At 37.8% G+C, this 15717-nt stretch overlaps 1 non-coding gene across 1 annotated transcript; it reads right to left on the bottom strand.

Moving 5' to 3' along the window:
• Window positions 1-1853: 1853 nt before the first annotated feature.
• LOC126012416 (U6 spliceosomal RNA) lies at window positions 1854-1957 on the bottom strand. The gene has a single exon (XR_007496895.1). It is a non-coding gene; the product is annotated as a U6 spliceosomal RNA (small nuclear RNA).
• Between the last annotated feature and the right edge of the window lie 13760 nt (window positions 1958-15717).

Genomic DNA, 15717 nt, shown 5'->3' with positions numbered 1-15717 from the left:
AATGTTTCATCTTCTAGTAAGAACAACTACGTCTGTGCACTACAGAGGAATTATGACCACAAGGCTAGAAACATTTGAAGCAGTTGATTGTCTTTAAAAAAAAAATGCTAACTCCTAACTTTCAGGTACCACCTCATGAATGTGGCTACAAAATCAACTTTAATAATCTTATTTTTTTTCAGGCCACATCCGTTTGATGCTCAGGGGTTACTCCTGGCTAAGCGCTCAGAAATTGCCCCTGCCTTGGGGGGACCATATGGGACGCCGGGGGATCGAACCTCGGTCCTTCCTTGACTAGCACTTGCAAGGCGGACACCTTACCTCTAGCGCCACCTCGCCGGCCCCGAACTTTAATAATCTTTATGCTTTTGTGGCTATTCATACAACAGGCCATCTTTGACTTTAATAGCCCCAACTCACAGGTGAATAAATAAAAAGGTAAAAGTAATTGAGTGATTCCTTTAGGAATGCATTTAATTGTCTTAAGAGGTGTGTGTGTGTGTGTGTGTGTGTGTGTGTGTGTGTGTGTGTGTGTGTGTGTGCTTCAATTATAACTGTTAGACACAGGACTTTAAAACCCTCCAAATGGTGAGTAAGACCCTGAGTAGAAATATGATCTTATTTACATTTGTAGCAGGATGAAAGAATTTAAACTTATTTCTATGTATTTCTGAAAATTAGTGATTTTGATCATGACAGAATGGATGCCTTTTAGGAGAAAGTTTGTTTTGATTGACTCTAACTATGCCCTAATGACAATCATCTATTCAAATATGAAGAAATTTATAATGATGTTACCAGTAGACATAACTGGTCAGAAACAGCTACATAAAGGTCAGTGCATTTTTTTTCTATGTCTTGGGCACTGATAACCTTCTCAGATTGTGGCCAAGTTGGATGACAGAAATGGCCACTCCTCTTTAGATGGCACTCAACATAAAAGTATTATAAAATATGCAAATTTCAAGCAGGAGGCACCTTCAGAAATAATCTATTTTAATTTTATCATCTGCAACATGAAAATATCAAAACCAATGTGAGTCAGACAGATATTCACTTTGCTGAATGAAAGTGTAAGGATTCATCTCTCCTAACCTTGTGTTGAGACTATCTGGCTGAATCATTCTTATTCTGCTTTTTGTTGACTTGGTGGTTGCTCATGCTTCCTTGCTGTTCTAAAGAAATAAACCCAGTTATTTCTTGGTTTCTTACTGCGTTTTCCTGCAAGAGCACCTGTGGATGAAAGGAACAGAGCCACTTAAATTACCCCTGAGGGTGCCCAGAGGACCAGCAGGACAAATGGGGGGGGGGGTAACCCTGGGGAATCTCTCTTCTCATGGGAAACATATGTGATACCACAAGTAAGACTATTATCTTTTGTTCTTAGCAAGGGGTGAGAGGTCTGGGGTCTCTTCTGAAAAGCAAAGTTGAACATCTGTACCGACACAAGCAAATCAGCCACATGTGCAAACCTCATGTCTATGGCTTCCTTGTTTTGAGCTGTCCCATCCTAGCTCTTTTGATATGTCTACATAAATAAAATGGGCAGAAGCCTGTTGCATGGATTCTCAAAGAAGATAGATCAAGTTGTAATTAGAAGCCTTGAGAGGGTTCACAATTCCTGCTGCAGGCAAGGTAACAGAGCAAGTTACTATCTAGTGTCCCTCCTCAAGAGTATTTACTGGAACCTGCATTTGTTGGTCCCAGAGAATTAATTGTGCACAGAATTACTCTTGAGCCTTTTGAAGACAAAACTCCTTTCAGGGGAAAGTGAAAGCAGTCAGTTCTTCAGTGAATACCACCTGCACAGAGAGCCTGAAAGGTGGGCAGTAGATTTTCAACAATTGTCTTCATTTGATGAACTAGATCAGTTAAAAAACCAGATTTTTCTTGTGCAGGGGCCATGCTAATCTCTGAATTGTTCCAATGTTAGTATATGTGCTGCTGAAGTGAGCACAAAGAGCCAGATTTTTCTTATACAGGTCAGCAACTGAACATAGAGCTGAAGATTGAAAAAGATTTTGTAGGGGCCAGAGAGATAGCATGGAGGTAAAGCATTTGTCTTTCATGCAAAAGGTTGGTGATTCAAATCCCTGTGTCCCATATGATCCCCTGTGCCTGCCAGGAGCGATTTCTGAGCATAGAGCCAGGAGTAACCCCTGAGCACTGCCAGGTGTGATCCAAACCCCCCCCCCCAAAAGAGAGAAATGTTGTAGACAAGTTAATGCTCACTTTCAGAGAGAGATTTATTCTTCCATCTCAGCAGATTTATATAATAAAACGGAATGACCTGGGCTCAGAATAGTTTCAGCAACCACCTAAAATCTTTTTTCTACCTATTCACATTCTCCAGCTGCACCCTGATACCTTGGGGGCACTAATAGCTTGGTTTTATAACATTAATTGAGTGGCATCATTTCTTTTTAATCATGGAGAAGATTGTGTAGAAGTGGGTTTATGTTCTCTTTAAATGACTAATGAATATGGAAATCAAACAGCTTAAAATTTTCTGCTATGGAAGCTTATAAACTGTGGATTCAATTTCTTTTTATGGAACTATTCAAGTATTTTGTTAGTTTGTTTTGGGGTCACACCTGGCAACCCTTGGGGGTTACTCCTGGCTCTGCACTCAGAAATCGCCCCAGGCCGGCTCAGGGGACCATATGGGATGCTGGTAATGAACCATTATTGGTCCTGGCTCAGCTGCTTGCTAGGCTCTGGCCCCAAGTATCTTTTCTTTAAATTTTTTTGGCCACTCCAGAAATGCTCCTGGCTTACTCCTGATTCTGTATTCAGGATTACTTCAGGCAGGACTCAGGAAACCATGTGTAGTGCCAAAGATTCAACCCAAGTCAGCCGCATGCAACACATGAGACCTACCCACTGTACTATCCCTCTGGCCATTTTTTTTTTTATCTTGAGAGAGTCTGGAATATTGGCAATTAAAAAACTGTCTTTACTTTATCAAGGATGTAAGTTTTTGTTTATTAAATGTTTATAATATTCCCTCATGATCATTTTAATATTTTTGAAATGTTTCTTTTCATGTTCTTGACATTGGTAATTTTTAATCTTTTTTTTTCTTGCTAGTGTTTATAAAGTTTACTGATTTGGTCCAAAAAGCCAGATGGAGAAAGTGCCACTGAAGGTACTTCTCTGTCTTAGTTTTCCTCTTGACTTGTCATGATGTTTTTCATTTGTTTTTGTTTGTTTGCTTGCTTTTTAATGCTATTGTAAGAAGTTTCCAACATATTTGGCCTATCATGTCCTTTTTAGAAAAAAAAATCACTCAACACCTCCCTAATAATATACTTTCTTTAAGCAAACAAATAGAAAGTGCTCTCCAGTTGCAACCGAGTTATAACTGCTCTCTTGGATCATTCTAGTGTACCCTATGGTGGTATTATCCACTTTGGGAAACACTATAAGTGAATATAAATTAAATTAAAATTTTAGGGGCTAGAGTTCCTAAAAGGCATTTGCCTTGCACACGTCTGACTCAAGATGGACCTCATTTGATCTCTTGTTTCCCATATGGTCCCCCAAACCAGCGATTTCTGAGCACATAACCAGAAGTAACTCCTGAGTATCACGGGTGTGGCCCAAAAATCAAAAAAACAATTAAACTATTAGCAAGATTTTACCATAGATTTTATATTAAATATTCCAATAGAAAATAAATGTATATTTTATACTTAATATTGGTTCTTATTAGAGTTGTATAAATACTACAAAAATTGACTCAAATATTTTATTTTACTTCTTCAAATATTCACATCTTACCAACATTTTCTATCATAGATTTACTGATGCATAGAGGACAATATAAAAGAAAAGGAACTACCCAGAGACAAAAGAGAGGAGGGCTAGAAGGTCCAGCTCACAGCATAAAGCTCACCTAAAAGAGTGGTGAGTGCAGTTAGAGAAATAACTACATTGAGAACTATCATAACAATGTGAATGAATGAGGGAAGTAGAAAGCCTGTCTCAAGTGCAGGTGGGGGTGGGCTGGGGAGGAGGGAGAATTGGAACATCGGTGATGGCAATGTTGCAGTGGTAAAGGGGAGTGTTCTTTATATGACTGAAACCCAACTACAACTATATTTGTAATCAAAGTGTTTAAAGATATTTAAAAAAGAAAGGAAACTATAAGTCATTTTAGTAGTAGACTAATAAAAGATATGGTTAGGTGGATTGATCATGTTTTCTACAACACCATTTTCTTCTTTCTGCAAAACAAAACTTGATTTGACTGGGAAGTATGGCAGTCAGTGTTCCAGCTTGCTTTATGTGGAAAAGACACAAAATAACTCACAGTATTGTGGGGTCACTAGAGTTCTGTGCTTAAGCAAGGCAGATTGAACAAAACAAACAACAGACACACAAATAGCATATTATCTGTTCTGCTCACGTATATATTCCATTTCATGTCAGTCTTCACTTACATAACACATGATATAAGATAAAAGTATTAATAATGTCAAGATTACAAAAACTAAGAACTCAACCAGCTCAGGGCTCATAGGAGGTGGAGTCCTCTGTATGTATTCAAGTCACGTACCCAGGAAGCTGGCATGACATGTTCATGTAGAAATTGCCTATAAGTTGAATCTGCATTTTTTTGAGTCTGCATTTTTTAATTTGTTTTGTTGCTCTACCCACACATGAACCCTGGGAAATCTGCAGAATCCAACATGACATTTTGAGATCATTAACCACTTGACTGGGGAGGAAATAGAAATTTAAAGCAAATGTGTCAGAAGTCACACTTAATCAAAGATCGATCTCAAGTGAAGATAACAGCCAGCTAGAAATTTCAACGAGTCAGCATCAAGATAGGATTTTATCCCCAATATTTTGAGAACAGATCAATTATGCCAGAGAACATAGAGCTGTTCTCTTAAACACACTGAAATAAGTTTACATTTTTTCCACCTGCCTCAACCCCTTCACACTGTTACCTTTTAAAAAGAAATAGTTGATGTTCCAACTACTAACTATAATATCCAAATTAAACATCTTGGTGGTATAATGGGATTACTGTTCTCATAAAAAATCATATTTTTGGAGCCGGAACGGTGACACAATGTAAGGGTGTTTACTTGCACACGGCTGACCTAGGACAGACCACAGTTTGATCCCCCGACATCCCATATGCTCCTCCAAGCCAAGAGCAATTTCTGAGCACATGGCCAGGAGTAACCCTTAACTGTCACCATGTGTGGCCCAAAAGCCAAAAAAAAAAAAAAACAACATTTTTTATTGTCCTATGGGCAAAAATTACAATTAAAGACATTAAAGATAGCATGCCTTTTACACATTATATAAACTTCTTTGAGGTTTAATTTTCATTAATTTTTAAATCTTTTAAAATTTATCTCACCTTTATTTTTCTTCTTAAAAATAATTTTCTTTGGGGCTGGAGGGGTAGCTCAGCGGTAGGGTGTTTGCTTTACACGTGGCTGACCTAGGAAGTACCAAGGTTAGATCCCTTGGCGTCCCATCTGGTCCCCAAGCCAGGAAAGATTTCTGAGCACATAGCTAGAATTAACCCCTGAGTGTTGCTGGGTGTGGACCAAAAACAAAAAATAAAAAAAAATTTTTTTCTTAAACAGTAAGGATCTGAAACATCAACAACCAACTTGCAATTAAAGTATTTTAGATAACTATTGTGCTTAAATAAAGAAATTGTTTTTTGTTGGAAATTGAGTTTCCGTATGATCCAGCTATACCACTCCTAGGGATATACCCTAGGAACACAAAAATACAATACAAAAATCCCTTCATCACACCTATGTTCATTGCAATGCTATTTACAATAGCCAGACTCTGGAAACCAAGATGCCTTTCAACAGACAAATGGGTAAAGAAACTGTGGTACATATACACAGTGCAATATTATGCAGCCGTCAGGAGAGATGAAGTCATGAAATTTTTCTATATTTGGATGGACATGGAATCTATTATGCTGAGTGAAATAAGTCAGAGGGAGAGAGACAGATGCAGAATAGTCTCACTCATCTATGGGTTTTAAGAAAAAGAAAAGACATTTTTGCAATAATTCTCAAGACAAAAGACAAGAGGGCTGAAAGGTCTAGCTCACCACATAAAGCTCACCACAAAGAGTGATGGGTGCAGTTAGAGAAATAACTACATTGAGAACTATCATAATAATGTAAATGAATGAGGGAAGTAGAAAGCCTGTGTAGAGTACAGGTAGGGGTGGAGTGGGGAGGAGGGAGATTTGGGACGATAGTGGTGGGAATGTTGCACTGGTGAAGGGGGGTGTTCTTTACATGACTGAAACCCAACTACAATCATATTTGTAATCAAGGTGTTTAAATAAATATATTAATAAAATTTGTTTTTTAAAGTGCACAAAGATTTTAAAAAATGAAAATAATTAAGTTTTTTTTAAAGAGTATTCTTGGTGAAAAAGAAATCAAATAGATTGGGGGAGAATATCAAGTGAGAAAGTAGAGAAACTATGTAAAATGCTAAGAAGTTTTTCCATAAAAATAAACATAGAAGGGAGTGATCCTTAAGTATAGAGCCAGGAGTAAGCCCAGAGCACCACCAGGCATGAACCAAAACTTTGTCCGTCAAAAAGGAAAAGCCTTTTAACAAATTAGCAACTTGTTAACAAGTTCTTGCTGAGAAACTAAACAGAGAAAGAAAAGAAAGAAAGAAAGAAAGAAAGAAAGAAAGAAAGAAAGAAAGAAAGAAAGAAAGAAAGAAAGAAAGAAAGAAAGAAAGAAAGAAAGAAAGAAAGAAAGAAAGAAAGAAAGAAAGAAAGAAAGAAAGAGAAGAGAGAGAGAGAGAGAGAGAGAAAGAAAGAAAGAAAGAAAGAAGAAAGAAAGAAAGAAAGAAAGAAAGAAAGAAGAAGAGAGAGAGAGAGAGAGAGAAAGAAAGAAAGAAAGAAAGAAAGAAAGAAAGAAAGAAAGAAAGAAAGAAAGGAAGAAAGGAAGAAAGGAAGGAAAAGAAAGAAAGGAAGGAAAAGAAAGAAAGAAAGAAGGAAGAAAGAAAGAAAGAAAGAAAGGGAGGGAGGAAGGAAGGAAGGAAGAAATGAAAAAAAGAAAGAGAAAGAAAGAAAGGAAAGAAATAAAAAGAGAACGAAAGGGAGAAAGATAGGCAGATGGAAGAAAAGATGCAAGGAAGAAAAGAAGAAAGGAGTAAGGAAATAAAAGTAATTAGAACACTAGTTAACATCATACATAAAAATTTTTAAATGAATTTTATAAAAATGAACATAGTGGGGCCGGAGCGATGGTGTAGGGTATAAAGCGTCTGCCTTGAGCACCCCAGCCTAGGATAGACTGTAGTTCAATCTCCAGCATCCCATATGGCCCCCAAGCCAGGAGAGAGCACATAGCCAGGAGTAACCTTTGAGAGTCACTGGGTGTGGCCCCAAAAATAAATAAATAAACATAAAAATAAGTGTGATACAAGTGAACTCATATATGTGTGTTTGGTTTGGTTTGAAACATCCTGATTTAAAATTTTATTAATGCTAGGCATTCATGCATAGAATGGTGCAATACCACACTCTCTATCACAATGTTTGCTTCCCTCCACTATTATCTCAGTGCCCCCATCACCACTCATCACTATTTCCCCAGTTCCCCCACCATGGCAAGTTCAGTTCTATAGATCATATATTGCATTTTTTTTTTTTGCTTTGGCCATTTTTCTTCTCTCTCTATGTTTTCTTATATGCCACATAGAAGAGAGAGCATTCTGTATCTTCCCCACTTTCTTGGTGACTTCATTCAGCATGATACCTTATAGTTCGACCCATGGGGCAGCAAATCACATGATTTTATTTTTTCTTATAGCCAACTAGTATTTAATTATTACATATATGTTTTTGGATAGAAAATGGTGCACTGGAGAGATAGTACAGGTTATTAAGGAAACTTCTTTGGTTGTGACCAACTTCAGCACTGTCCCTTACATCACATAGTGACTCCTAAAGCACCCTGATGCACAGAACTTGAGGTAGTCCCCAGCACTGCCACATGTAACACAACCCTCCTAGAAAATTCTAGAACATATTTAAATGCTCAAATAAGAGTAGTAATAGAGAAAATAAATATAATACTATGTTTTCCTCCTTAAGTGAAGATCTGGACAGGATTTGGAATATAAATGGATAGGTTGGAAATAAATAAGAAAGGAACATGTTATATAACAAGAGAAAAATAGAAAGTCTGAGTTTAAGTGAAAATAACTTAGTAGAGGGGCTAGGTGTCTGCCTTGTAAGCGCTAGCCAAGGAAGGATCACTGTTCGATCCCCCGGTGTCCCATATGGTCCCCCCAATCCAGGGGCAATTTCTGAGCACTTAGCCAGGAGTAACCCCTGAGCATCAAACAGGGTGTCCAAAAAAACAAAAAAAAAAAGAAAAGAAAAGAACTTAGTAGAAAAAATAAGTATTTTAGATAAGTTATGATGACAAGAGGAATGACTGTTTTAATCAGTTTAGTATGCTATAATAAATATAACAGTATATGGATGATTTAAAAACATAAGTTTGTCTGCAGTATCTTAATATTGAAAACAATATTTAATATTTTGTTTTCAATATTTTAAATGATGTTATGCTCTTATTTTATCTGTTTTTGTTTTTTGGGTCACACCTGGCAGCACTCAGAGGTTACTCCTGGCTCTATGCTCAGAAATCTCTCCTGGTAGGCTTGGGGGACCATATGGGATGCCAGGATTTGAACCACTTTCCTTCTGCATTTAAGGCAAATGCCCTACCTCTGTGCTATCTCTCCAGCCCCAATACAATATTTCATATTTTGTTTTCAATATTTTAAATGCTGTTATGCTTTTATTTTATTTTATTTTTTGATTTATGCTCTTATTTTAAATGCTCTTATTAAGAGCGGTTTTTTTTTTTTTACAGTGTTTTACAGGCTGCCAACTTCTCCTTGTATATTCACATAGGGAAAGAAAGCTTGTAGCTCTCTTACCTTTTCTTAGAAGGATACCATTCCCATGCATGAGAACTCCATTTCATTATAGAATTACCTCTCAATGATCCTATACCTCCAAAAACATAGGACTTTATCACATAAGATTTCAACATCTTCATGCGGAAAGGGTGACATTCCCTCTATTATAATGAGCTTTGATACTAATGTTTATGGTCTAATTGGAAAAGTCAGGTGGATATCTAAATTCAAAGATTAATTGAAAGTCAATTTCTATACAGCTGAACAAGTACTCAAGGAGCACAGAAAAGTAAAGAAGGGACAATGATGGGAATTCAAATGGGTCTTGAATGGTGACTTGTGTGTGTGTTATGTTAAGAAATTTTACTCATAGTCATGAAAGTGCTTCATGGGAAGCGTGGGCTAGATGGTTAGCCCATGATGGAATAATGTATAAATATACATTTATAACCAGAAGCAAAGGGAAACAATGAACTTGAAATTTGTTGGACTACTGTATTTGTACCTGTAAAAATCTGTTTTACTATATGCATTCTTTTAACTGGCTATTGCAAGTTTTCTATCACCTTTTAGTCTACCATATAATCTTCTTGACACTGAAGGTATATGTCTCTAACCTACTAAAATTCTGCCTCTAATCTACTAAGAGAAAGAAAACCAAAAGACCATTTTTACTAAAATTGTATGTAGGCAAGCATATGTACTCACGCTATGAGGAGTAACTGAAATGTACTATGTCTCCAAATTGCTTATAGTTTTCCTTAGTAAACAGCTTGAATTTGCTTATGAGTAAAGAGTTTTGACTTGGACTAAAATAAGTTAGTATTTCTAAAGAAAACATATGATTTAAAAGCATGAAATTGATGATGACTGTTTTTCCTATCACAAATGTTATTAAAATGACAGCCAGCATTTTATTTTCTTATTACTTATTAAGTCAATGAGAAAAAAAGACCATCTACCATAAATTCTTTCAACAAATTTTTGGAAAGAGAGAAACAGATGGAGGAAAATGGTAATTACTGTAGCAGAATGAAGAAAGGAGAAAGTCAATAGCACACAGACACATAGAAAGACTAAGCTGCTTTTCCATGCAGAGTCTCTAAAACACTCCGTGGAGTGAAAATCCTGCCAGGAAGCCCTGAGGGAAAGGTCATTTGTGGGAAGTCTGGAAACAACAGGCTGAACCTCCAGCATCCTTCTTCCATCGTGTGAATCCATGCAATATACCTTTCCTTACTTTCTGGCAGAAAAACATCTTCTCTAACTATTTTGACAGTGTTAACTCCCAAAAGTGAAGAATCCAGAGTCACAATACTACCCAGGGGATATTCCATTCACAATTCTTGGCCCATTTATACTTGAGACACATAGGATGACTACAAATTGGAAGCTCCCAAGACTGCTCAAGTTCAGTATTTTGCAGGAACAATTCCTAGAACCCAAGAGAGTGCTCTTCGCTATTATAGAATTATAGCAGAATAGCCAAATAGAAGCTATTCTCAGAACAAATCGGATATGGGGTGAAGGTGTCACCAAGTTTCATTAAATGTAGCTCCTCTAAGTATTTCCATGGGTTCATTTTTCCAGAAGTTCTTCGAACACTGTTGTTTAGGGGTTTTACAAAATTATTCATTAAATAGTCAGTTGGTTAAAACAAATTCTATTTCCTACTCTTCTCCTTTTGCTTGAGTTCAAGAAGTGGAACTGAAATTTTTAATGTTTTAATCACAGCAAGCTACAAACTCAAAACAATCTTGGAGTTCTTTAGCCAAATATTATGTGATTAGCATAACAAAGACATTTATGCAAAATCTCTAGCAGAGGAGAAAAAGATCAAACCATGTAGGCGAGGGGAAAATACAAGTAAGGTAGGAATTAATCAAAGTATTCAAAACATTATTCTCAAATAGCTAAAACAGACAAAACAAACTTATAAACAATAGATAAATGCACCTCCTAGAAATCAAAACATATAATTCCAAACTTAAAAAATTTTTTGATAGAAAATTGACAAGGTGAAGGAAAATTCAGAGTGAGCCAATGAAAAGAATAGATAGAAATAAGAAAAGCAATTTAGAGGATTGACAAAAGATTGATATTTTTCTTGCTTTCTTGAGAACAAAGAGAGAGAACTATCAGAGAACTGATGTAAAACAAGTTTTCAGAACACAGAATTCCCAGACCTAAGCAATTCTCTGCAAACTCTAGATAATAAATGAGGACAAAATGGCACCAAGGTACACGACTGAGAAATTTCTTAGTGAAAAAGAAGATTCTAAAAGTTTTGGGAATTAAAAACATTACCTGAAACAAAATGGAACTCATCAAACATGATTCCAGTGAGCCATCGAATTGGTCTAAAGCTGTCTCAATTCCTGGGACAAGAATTTCAACCGGTATAGACTTTATGTGTTTGCTCCCAATGAAAACAAAGGACTACTGTATGAACACAGAAAAGGGGCCTTAGACTTGAATCTCATGCTGAAGTCACTATTGTTTTGATTACACTAATGTTATCTTTGGATTCATATTTTCTAAATAAAGTGCAATGGGTTAAGGGTACACAGCATTGTTTGTCATTTCCTCATTTACCTGGCATAGTCTCCGTTGCCTTCTGGCTCCAGAGTCTTGATGCAGCTGTGGGAATGGAGATTGGACATATATATGTATATATACATACATATATATACATATACATATATATACATATACATATATATATATATATACACACAAGCTCAGTTGCCAGGCTAGCCTATGAGTGCTGTTGTGTATGTAAATATTTTATGGGATTATTATGTTACTGACCCTACCCTGATCGGTGATTGTGCCCTAACCTAGGGTGTGACCTAGCATTCTGCCCCCACCCTAGGGTGGTACCTGATTCTGCTTCCACCATTGGGTGGTATCTGATCCCATCATTGGGTGGTACCTGATTCTGGGGGATAAAAATAAAGGGTCTGTGGAAGGCGAGAGGCTGGTGGCTGGAACTAAGGCTGAGACTTTGGACTTCAGTTTTGTCTATCGAATAAAGCTAATATTTCCACAAGCCTGACTGTCTGCGAGCTGTTTACCCGCCATTTCACCTCAGAACCATCGGCTGGACGGGGTGGCAGACGCGTGCTCCGAGCTGGAGGGGAAAGACCTCATTCTCCATCCCTCCATCAGTCAACCTCTTCAGGGGCTGACTTGCAACAGAGTGCCTTTCAATAGTTAAACTCACATTTCAACAGTTACCCTTCCTAGGGCAGGGGCTAGAGTACAACAGATAGGGTGCTTGCTCTACAAACAGTCTATCTGAGTTCCAGACCTGCAATTCCAGTCTTCTGAACCCACCAGGAGTGTTCCTGCCTGAGCACAGAGTCAGGAGTAAGTCCTGAGCACTGCAAAGTGTGACCTGAACACAAACAACCCCCCCCCCCCCCGCCCAATAGTTACACGTCCTTATGACTAAGGAAGTGTGACCTTTAAATAGCAAGTGAAAAAAATATATATCATGAGGGCTGAAAACAGAAAAAATTTTAAACTTTTGCTACTTTGGGGGAAAAAATATCCCCACATTTTTTTCATTTTCCTCATGAATTATGTTGCCAGCCCTGGTTTCAGTTTAGAGACTGCTTGAGAAACAAGATTTTTTTTCTACCTGACAAACACAAAAGTGAGTATCTAGTCCCTCCTTGACCCCCTCAAAAAGATCTCCAATGGTTTCAATGTGGATCTTGGGTTTCTGAGTTTAAAACTTGACTCTACACCACTGGCCGCCTGATTAGGATGCTGGAACTGCATTGGAGTCACACAGACAGGCCCCCAATTTCTGCAAAAGGAAAGTTTTCAATAATGAGATGCAGGGGCCGGAGAGATAGCACAGTGATAGGGTGTAAGAATTGACCGATGGTGATCCGAATCCCTGCATCCCATATGGTCCCCCCACCCCCACCCCTTTGCCTGCCAGGAGCAATTTCTGAACAAAGAGCGTCACCAGGTGTAGCATCAAAACAAAACAAAAACAAAACAAAACAAAAAAAATGAGATACTCCTAAGTAAATCCACACATGAGTGGGTTTTTGCCCTGTCTCTTGAGGTACCTATATTTGGAGAGTTCTTTGAAGTCTTTGAAGTTTAGGTTAAGGGGAAAGAGTTCAAGGAGGCTTGTTCCATCCTGAATCTAACTCCTGAAAATAAAGAAGAGTTCCATCTCAAATGAGTTTTCAGAGAAAAAAATTTCTGCTCATCTGATGGGACAGAGTTTAGGTCCAAGGCCTCAGATCAGGAAGGTGCGTAAAGTTTGAAGGCGGAGTGACCCAAATCCTTGACCTTCTCTCACCTCCTGAGTTTCTTATTTTCATTTTCTTAGTTACTAAGGTCGTTTCTAGCCTTTGCTTTTTGGAGCACTGCTACTTGCCTCTTGCAGGCCCTCCCCCAAAGTCTTTGTCTTCCTCCACCTTCCTTCTTACTGTCACTTGTTGAACATCTTACCTCACTTAATTTAGCAACCTAACAAGTGCCCTTTATATAAGGATTTGTAGTATAAATTGCTACCAAGGCTTCTGATACATGTCTTCTTCCCAAACATATCCTGCCATGATTTTCGATGTGTGTATGTGTGGTAGCTTTGTAGCTCATGAGACAGGATCTAATAGCTTGGTTCACCAGGTGGTAACCATATCTTTCCATGTTTTTCTGTAACTGCAATTATCATGACAGGTCTAGAGTGAACAGCAATATTCAGCGAATGTTTTTAGTAAGCAGAGGCCAGAAGAAAAGGAAGTGTGAGTGCCTCTGGGTAGCTTTGAATAGAGCCCTGACAGCTCTTCTGCACCTCTGGGCTGCTTGTTATAAATAGGAATTCTCTGGAATTTGGGCACATGAAACAGTGGAAAGAAACTTAGGAAGGCCAATGGCTTCCACTATATTTAGGAAAGAATTTACTCTCCCAGAGAATAATCAGCACTATCATCATGCACTCCAATATACAGTTGAATTTTTTTGTGATGGCATCTGAGGCCAAGGATATGGCATTCTCTCTCACACTCATGGCACTCTGCAAAGAGTGTGAGTTTCTCTTTGAATGTGACTGATTTTACTTTGATACTCTCAGCATTTCTCATATATTCATGGAAAATGCAGTACAGTTCACTTTCTACAGCCTCTTTGCTAGTTTTTAGGGTAGGGGAATACTATGCCAACAAAAGGTGGACTATTCAACACCTATTTTTTTAATAAGTTTTACTAGGGAACTTAACTTTTTTTTCTTCACATCATCTCATACATATGAGTGCCATTAACAATCACAGATGCACACACATACACACACACTCAATCTCTAGTCATACATCATAGAAAAAGATGAGAACATTTGGTCCCCAAATGTTCTGTATTAAAAGAACTGATTACACACAACTGATAAATCTAGAGAGTTCAGGACTGGTGGGGTCAAATGTGAGGTCACATTACCGCAAGCACATCAGAGACCACGGGATTCAGAGGCCAATGACCAGGTGCGGAGCAAAACTTCTTTTTGACACACCCAGAAATAAGTCTGTGCTTTGCTCTGATCTCATTAGCTACATTTTACAGGCCAGCTTTCTATTGATCTCTAGCAACTAGATGATATAATTGTCTCTAAATCAAGCCACATTTTCTTCTCTTCCTAACATCAGTCTTAGAACATCAACTAATCTGTAATATCTTACTGATTGCAGCATCTCTGGGTACTGCCATTTGTCAACTTCTTTATTTGCTTACTAGTCTCTTTTCCCATAACAATTGGTCATTTTTCTCCTACTCTCAGACAGCAGCAGTTTGTTTATAAGCATTGCCTCCCCCATCTCATCTCTATCAATATTTGACATTTGGCTACTACCACTTTTAAACTGGTTTTTGTGTGTGTCCAGATTTTGTTCTTTAGGATGTGACCTTTAGTCAAGAATAGCAGTTCAGAAAGTGACCTGCACATGGTGCTATCAAAAGCAATTCCATTAGACCTTGTCACAAGCTGCAGTCTGTTCATCTTTCACAAGAGTTTCTCTGGAGAAGAACATTAATCTTCTGGGTTTGAGCGATGACTGGAGCGATGAATGCATCCAGCAGTCAGGCAACATGTGTATAATTCCAGGTCATGCCCAATGCAAAAGCAGTAGAGCCAGATTCTATGTCTTTGAAACCAACCGTTCTCGTTCACTTCTTTTATTCTTATTAAACAAAAAAATAATATGGGTGCTAAAAGGAGATAAAGTGATATGTGTGATAACCTGTCAGTAACAATATTGTAAACCACAACATTAAAAAAAAAAACAAAGAAAGAAAAGGAGGGTGAGAGAGAAAGATGAAGAGATAAGAAAAATGATGGCCACAGAGGCAGGCAGGGGAGATAACAGAGGGGGAGAGGGAAGGAAACTGGGGACATTTGTGATAGAAACTGCACTGTGAAAGATGTTGTACATTGTGTGACTAAAACTCAATCATGAACAACTTTGTAACTGTGTATTTCACAATTATTCAATTTATTTATAAAACAAACAAAACAAAATGACTTTAAAAAAATATTAGAAAGGGGGCTGGAGCAATAGCACAGCAGATAGGTAGCTTGCCTTGCATGAGGCTGACCCAGGTTCAATATCGAGCATACCAATCCCCCAAATTATTTCTGGGGAATCCTGTTTCCTTCCAGGAGTAATTCCTAAGCACAGAGCAAGGAAGTAACCCCTGAACCCTGCAGAGTGTGGTCTAAAACCCAAAACAATAAAAATTAAAATT

The sequence above is a fragment of the Suncus etruscus genome, chromosome 6 (genome assembly GCF_024139225.1).
Source record: "Suncus etruscus isolate mSunEtr1 chromosome 6, mSunEtr1.pri.cur, whole genome shotgun sequence".
Taxonomy (NCBI): Eukaryota; Metazoa; Chordata; class Mammalia; order Eulipotyphla; family Soricidae; genus Suncus; species Suncus etruscus.
The sequence above is the reverse complement of the archived record's forward strand: the minus strand, read 5'-3'. Positions and strand labels throughout refer to the sequence as shown.